At 40.5% G+C, this 8,339-nt stretch overlaps 1 pseudogene; it reads left to right on the top strand.

The window, feature by feature from the left end:
* The first annotated feature begins 1,913 nt into the window (after positions 1-1,913).
* Positions 1,914-8,339, top strand: part of LOC109074866 — a 53,238-nt pseudogene continuing 46,812 nt past the window's right edge.

Below are 8,339 nucleotides of genomic sequence, written 5' to 3' on the forward strand. Positions count from 1 at the left end.
TCGTATCGTAGAATTTTTTGAGGTATCGGAAAATATCGTATCGCTGGGTATGAGAATTGCTATCATATCGTACAGTGACGAACCATCTGATTTACACCCCCAGTAATTAATCGCGTCGCGTTCGTATTCTGGGCTCATATCTGCTTGTCTGTGAATAGAAATGCTTTATTAATAATTTGTTTACTGAGTTTGGTCATTTTAAAACACAGTATTAATGCATTAAGCCACGTACTTTCACGTTAAGCGCTTCTAGAATGTCCCAGTGATTCATTCGTGAATTCGACTGGTCCAGAAGAGTAAACTTGCAGCAGCTAACATCTCGTGATTCAATAAATCAGACATAGAGAGTCAAGTTAACAGTAAAACAACTGTGCTTATAATGAAGGCTTTGTAAAACTGCACAGCATTTTTAGCTTTTTAAACAATTTACTCCATCCTACACCAACTACACACACATTTACTATAATGTATGTCTATGAAAGACGATCGAACCAATCAGAGTAGGTAAGGGGCGGGGCGACACGTGCAGCCCCGCCCCAGGTGCAGCCCCGCCTCGATCTGCAGGCTGCAGCCGGGTGTACTTGGCTTAATTGTATTAAAAATGCTCCAAACAATTATTATTATTATTGTTTTGCACTATATGGTATAAAGATAGATTGTAAAAGGTATGGGGAGGTAGGGGGTTACTACTGTATGCCCTGGCAGAAACAGTCGGTCAAACATAGTTAGGCTGAACAATTCTGGATACATTGATCACAATTTTTTTTTTTTTTTTTTTGGTATCCAATAGAGATCATGATCCTCCTACAGATAACTAAACAAAATAGCTTTTGTGGCTAATATTAATTTCATAATGATCCTTGCTCCGAGAAGTTACAGTAAGTGAAAATGTGCAAATACTTCTCGCCCATTTTGGGTGAAATCAATATCCAAGACTAGTCTTAGTCACTGTTTCTATCACAGGCCGTTCATCCTGTGCTGGGGGCATAAATTAAGAGTATACCCACTTCTACACTGAATATACGTACATGTCTAGTTTGTTCTGTCGATTCAGCTTTGAGCAGCTTCACTGAAGACGACCGGCGGATTTATGCGCTTTACCGGAGGAGTCGCTCATGAATATTACGCGCGTAACGGCACGTTCATCCTGGAGTCCTGACCGATTGGTTAACAGGCAAGACATTTGTTTAGCGGCGCACGTCAGCTGACCAATCAGCGCGACTTGGCTTATGAATATTAATAAGATGTCGTGACCGAACGCTCTAGTAGACTTTCCACGCAAAAACAGCCCGATTCATTAATATTCATGAGCGAACTGATTTCTCCGCGGTGTGATTGGTGCAGCGCCGCTGGCCCTCGGCGAAGCTCCGTCTCTGATTGGTCGCGTCCGTTGCATCGTTATTAGTGCGGCTGCGTTGCAGGGCGATTAATTTGTCTTTGGAGAGAAAGACTATAGGATGAAACAGCGTGACCTGCGGATGTGTCTATTCCGACAATAACACGACTCTCTGATTATTTCCAGCATCAGTGCCTGGATTACAGGTTTCGCTGCTGTGCAGCAGGATAAACGGTGAGTGCGCCGCGGAGGTCAGATCATTTACATCCCTTACAAACACAGCTTTTATATCATCCAGTACAGTTATATATCCCTAAAGCATCTGCAGCCTTTATGTAATTCTCCGTATAAATGCTGCATTTCTCATGTCATCCGTGTGAATACAGGTGTACATCTCTTATGAAGCATGTTTAAAAAAACATAAATGTGTAGTAACATAATGACGATGAAATGAGTGATGTTGAGGAGCTGCTAATGCTCTGTCAGGTCAGTCAGTGTTTGCGGGTGTAAAAAGCAAATTGCGCAATGTTTGTGTGTGTGTGTGTGTGTGTGTGTGTGTGTGTGTGCGTGCGCGCAGCTGATGCGCGTCTAGACGCGCGCTCCTCCTCCTCTCTGTCTCTAGTCCACGCACTGCCGCATCACCTCCATCACCTCCATCACCTCCATCATGGGGCACCGGGGCAATGGATGATCTGATCCCGCTGGTCAACCGGCTGCAGGACGCCTTTAGCTCCATCGGTCAGAGCTGTAACCTGGACCTGCCGCAGATCGCGGTGGTGGGCGGCCAGAGCGCCGGGAAGAGCTCGGTGCTGGAGAACTTCGTGGGGAGGTGAGTGACGGACACAACACACTCTTAGATTCACACTGAGACCACAAAACCACTCTAAGAGTCCATTTTTGGAGTTTGAGATTTATACATCATCTGAAAGCTGAATAAATAATCTCTCCATTGATGTGTGGTTTGTTAGGAGGACAATATTTGTCTGAGATACAACTATTTGAAAATCTGGAATCTGAGGGAGCAAAAAAAATCTAAATATTGAGAAAATCATCTTTAAAGTTGTTCAAATGAAGTTCTTAGCAATGCATATTACTAATCAAAAATTAAGCTTTGATATATTTACGGTAGTAGATTTACAAAATATCTTCATGGAACATGATCTTTACTTAATATCCTAATGATTTTTGTCATAAAAGAGAAATGTATAATTGTGACTCATACAATGTATTGTTGTCTATTGCTACAGATATACCTGTGCTACTGATGACTGCTTCTGTGCTGCAGGTCACAAATGATAGGATAAAGTCTAAAGTCGCCTTTCCACTGCATAGTTTCATGGTTTTTAATAGAATACATCAATGCATTTCATTAGCTCTGTACATGTACTCTGCATAATGACAATAAAGTTTAAATCTAATCTAATCTAATTAATCTAATCTAATCTAATCTAATCTAATCGCATATGGTCTAGCCACAGAAGTTCAAATCGGATCCGAATTTTCTGCATATGCATATGATGGGAACTCCACGCAGCTCCTGCACTACTTCCGGTCTGTTGCTTGTTGTTTGTCGGAGACAGGCTTAAGATGACGACCCAATACGAGGCAGTAGTTTGATTGAGCTTGAACTCTTATTCAGGGCAGAGAGCAGTTACTGATGCAATGTGACAATCTATTGGAGACCCTGATGAAAACAACAAGAACCATCATAGAATTTGTCATTTTTTAATTTAAATTTATTGGGAATTGTATTGGTTTTAATGGAAACTGTACTGGTCCTTGGTAATGTGTTGCCTATATTGGTTCACGGGCCTTACAGTACCATGATGTCTCACACCAGATCTGGGTCAGTGGCGCCCCACGCTCGCAGTATGGTACTGTCCTGAACACACATGCACAAGGGACAAAGTAAAGATGAAAATGTGGATAAAGTCGTTATTTTTGTTTTCTTTGCACAAAAAAGTATTCTCGTAGCATCGTAGCTTCCACTGATGTCACACGGACTACTTTTTCGATCATCTTGGTATATTTCTGGACCTTGAACGTGGTAGTTACCTTGCTGTCTATGGGAGGGTCAGAGAGCCCTCAGATTTAATCACAAATATCTTAAATTGTGTTCCGAAGATGAATGAAGGTCTTACAGGTCTGGAACGACACGCGGGAAGACACGCACGACAGAATTTACATTTTTGGGTGAACTAACCCTTTAAAACCACTAAGTCCTAATGGAATATGGCCCAAAACACACTACAGGTAATGGTTTATTTAGGGATGTCCTGTTTTTTGTTCCCAATCCGATCAGAGTCATTGAATATTGAGTATCGCCGATACCAAGTCCCGATCCGATACTTGGATACTAATGTGTGTTTATATGAACCATTTAGGGGTGAATACGATAGAATAGGGTGGGTTCCATCCCCTTGACAGACTTTGTGCCTTTTTCTAAGAATGGGAAATGCTGTGCCAAACTTTGATAATAGACTTTAGATATTGTGCTGTAGGCGCCTGTGAGACTGGAGCTGATGGAGTAGCTGAGTACAGATATTGAGTTCTGGAGTATTTTCACTGGAAGAGCAGTCAAGGGGCGTCACAATGCTCTTTTTACTCTACTGACTTCCAATCACATGCATGCTAATGCAGGAGACAAAAAACAAGTTCATGTGAATTTAGCTCCTTCACAAAGCTCTTTTGGTAAACTCTTGACCTGCAGTTTTGCATATGAAGACAGGATTTCACTGAAGTAGATTGTATATTTGTACGTTTTGACTGTATTATTGAACTGTGTTTTTATTAATCTTTAGAAGGATGTTACAGTCATGCAAGTGGGAGGTTATGAACGCATGGATAGTTGTTTTGGCATCTGTAAAGTTATGGGAGGAATAAACACGAAGAGTTGAAAGAAAAAATTGTTACGAGGTGGTTTATGTGGTGAATAAAGATTGAGGAGCCAAATATAAGATATTAGAGATTTGGGCTGAACTAGGATGATTTCAAAGTTTAATTTTAGAAAATCAGAAGGATTTTTAAAATTAGGAATAGAAGCGGTCCGAGAAATGAACCCTGAGGTACACCTGTGTAAACTAAGGCAGCGTGTGATTGTGTTTGTTAATACAAACAAACTAATGCAGTCACTGATATCGGATCAGACTCTAGTTGATAGAGAAGTGACGGTTAGCTTAGGTTAGGTTATATACAGTATATTTATATAGCATTTCACACAATGCATATTGCCTGAGAGCGACTTAAGGGAAGATATTCGTCCATGCCTCGTGTGAGCGACACCATGACGAATAATAATAATAAACTCCATGAGATATTTAGGTTCAGATGGAGAAACACCTTGAGGTTCAGCTGGAAAGTCAAACGTTCATGCAGGATTTAGTAATGTATTACTAATAACTATTATGTGTTTATTGAATAAATGAAATGATGTAATATGTAAGACAGTGTTTACATCGTAAGAGTGTGATGGTGAAGATTAACTGAGCTTGAAGTCCTTCCTAGATCCTGCTCGTGTGAGTGGTTTGTATATTTGTAGCTTAAATATAATTGTGAGTACCTGTGATGTGTTTGTACCAGACCGGAGATATACAGTCAAAACAAAAATTATTCAGACACCAGATATAGGTTTTGATATTTTTTTACAAGTGGGTGCAGGACACTAGTTCATTTATGTAAGTGAGGATAGCCAAATAAAGTAAACTGTGACATATTATCCCCAAGCATTCTTCATTATAAACATTCTTCATACAGTGGACTACTAGTAAAATATTATCTAATTGTATACTTAAATTTAAAAGCTGAATAATTTTCGGATGATTGTAATCCATTACTTACCTTTCTATCAAAGTTATCTGATGTTATCAAGATGAATTTGTTCTGTAACACAGTTTAACTCTGTGTTTTTTCATATTTTATTGCCATTTTCTAAACTATAGCGAATAAACTGTGATAATGTGAGAAATGTTGAAGGTGTCTGAATAAATGTTGGTTTGACTGTATGTCTGGTGAACAGATCTTCAGTCTCGACTCAAACTGCTGGAGACTCTTGAACATTTACAGAAAGGCTGTTCCAAAGCTTCCCAACACAATAGTATAATGCATTATGTTCGTATTATCATCAACCAATATGACACAATATCCAGTCGAGTTTTCATTATTATTCTTTGACAAGGATATTAGTAGATTTTGTATTAACTTCTGTTCATTGGTCATTCATATGCAGCAGCTGATGTGCATATGTACCTAATTATTTTAATAATAACATGATAATTAAAATGCTGGCTGATATTATTTATCACTAGATGAGACATAACGCAAAATTCAGATAACAGTAGATAGTGGAAAACTCTACAAAAGCGTCACTTCCTGGTAAACTGGCACGAAATATGACTAAGAAAACTGAGAGAAGCCACTGAATATAATAATGATGATTGCATCTGAGAGCGAGCAGATGAAACACAATATATGCGGTCACTGCTTTCGGAGGTGGATGCTGCTGTTTGGGATCGCAGTCGTGTATCAGTTATACAGAAATACTTTGACGACAGACTTTGCTCAGGCTTTTCATTACGACCAGAACAACACACAGATGCAGTGAACGAGATCGGTCCGCTGTTAGTCAGGTTATCCCGTCTCATAGCGCAGTCATATTACCTTTTTGATGTGCATGGAGGAATTTATTCAGTAAATGAGTTACCATCGTAGTTATGTGCAAAAAACATATGTTTTTATGTGCATTTCTATCATTTGTGCGCATCTTGCCGTTTCCATCCAGTGTTTTTTTTTTTTTTTTTTTTTTATATATGATGCTCCAAAATGCTCATAAAAATATGTGGATGGAAACACAGCTAGTAAATGTTCATGATGCTTGGAAAGCAGTAGCAGTAGATTTAGACAGGGTTTTGTTAATCAGACGAGCGGGAACAGCTGTGATATGGTTTTACTGTAAAGAGAAGCAGTGAGGAATGGTGTCTCTGTGCTGTGTTGTTGATTTGAGCGTGTTTTCTAGGGATTTTCTGCCCCGTGGATCCGGCATCGTCACTCGCAGACCCCTGGTTCTGCAGCTCATCAGTGCAAATGCAGGTGAATCTCAGATTGTACACTGAGTTAGCTGACCCAATCTTGGAGTTCATTAACGCATTACCTCATCTATCATTGTCTGTGTAACACTGGGTGCGGTCTTGAATCTGCAGAGTGGGCCGAGTTCCTGCACTGCAAAGGGAAGAAGTTCACTGATTTCGATGAGGTCCGTCAGGAGATCGAGGCTGAGACTGACCGCGTCACCGGGGCCAATAAGGGCATTTCCCCCATTCCCATCAACCTGAGGGTTTATTCCCCACACGGTACTGGAGAACACACCACATCACAAACCCTGTTTTAACTGCATCTCACTGCTTATGGCGGGGCCTCTTAGACGGTCTCTTCAGAAGCCTTTTGGATGCAAGATCATGAATGTACATGCAGTCCTGGACCATGTTTTTGTAAAGCATCTTTGGGTTTAACAGCCCACAGAGTCACACATTCCAAGATATTTCAAAACTTATATTTATTATAAATCTATTATGGCTGTCACGAAGAAAGAGAAAATGAAATGGAAACAAGAACTAACAGATGCACAAACAGTGTAAGAAATTTACACAGCTTTTCTGATTACAGTGAGAGTGTTTTTAGTGCTTATAATATAAATAATAATGTGATGTTCTTTCTGTATATAATTGATTTACTGTTTGAATAACTAGAAATAAAAGCATTATAATTAGTAACCTTTTTACTGTGATCATGTTAAATACAAATTCAGACGTATTAAAAATGTCTTACTCATATCTGGTACTTTCCTAAACAGACGGGTTTATGATGTGTGTATAATTAATAGATCACACAGTCATCAGGCTGCTTCTAGCCTCACTCTGGAGTTGGTTCACTCTCTGTTTGTGATCTTCCTTCTCTTGTCTGTGCTCTGGCCTCTGTGCAGTGCTGAATCTGACCCTCATCGACCTGCCGGGCATCACTAAAGTGCCGGTGGGAGATCAGCCGGCCGACATCGAGCATCAGATCCGAGACATGATCATGCAGTTCATCTGCCGCGAGAGCTGCCTGATCCTGGCCGTCACTCCGGCCAACACTGACCTGGCCAACTCTGACGCACTCAAACTGGCCAAAGACGTGGACCCTCAGGGTGAGTGACCTGCTGATCTTCAGAAGCTTCAGAAGCTGCAGAGCTGCTGCTGCACTCTAGTCCTGCTCCAAATCCTTACACACCAGTTCCTCATGAGAATAAGCTTTAGGAGCCGTGGTTTAGTGGTAAGACACAAGGCAGGTTCGAGTTCGGCCTGCATCTTGTCTCGTGCAGTTCCTCCCTCTTTCTGCCTGATTGTTCATATGAGCGGCAGGTTGTTCCAGTGTAGTCTGACTGTATGCTGTTACAGGCCAGAGGACCGTCGGTGTGATCACTAAACTCGACCTGATGGATGAAGGAACAGACGCTCGAGACGTTCTGGAGAACAAGCTCCTGCCTCTGCGCCGCGGTGAGAAACCTGCCAACGCTTTCCACTTATACGTCTTTAGCTCTCATTACATTTAATTAGGGACGCCACATGATTTTTTTTTTATTGCATGATGTGCTGATTAATTAGGTACATATCAATGAGAAATTTCCCCCCCGAAAGATAATTTAATGTCATTATTGTGATAAATGAGAAAAGCTTTAGACTTTAGGAAACCAGCTTTATAAAGAAATGTTTCAGTTCAGCAGTGTAGAAAGAATGGAAATAAATGGGTATTTTTGAATGAATATTGAAATTTGAAATGATTTTAAAGAAGTGAAATGATATTTTGAATATAAAACTAAAAGTGCCAGAAGGTGGTGGCCAGTCAGCGTCTGAATGAGTGAGTCACTGAATCACTGAATCATTCACTCAGCTGACTCGTTCAGTAACGAATCACCGATGTGTGTTGATCAGAGACGCTCAACAGGAACTATTCTAACTAAGTTAAGGATGCA

This window comes from Cyprinus carpio, unplaced genomic scaffold (assembly GCF_018340385.1).
Source record: "Cyprinus carpio isolate SPL01 unplaced genomic scaffold, ASM1834038v1 S000006580, whole genome shotgun sequence".
In the NCBI taxonomy this organism is placed as follows: Eukaryota; Metazoa; Chordata; class Actinopteri; order Cypriniformes; family Cyprinidae; genus Cyprinus; species Cyprinus carpio.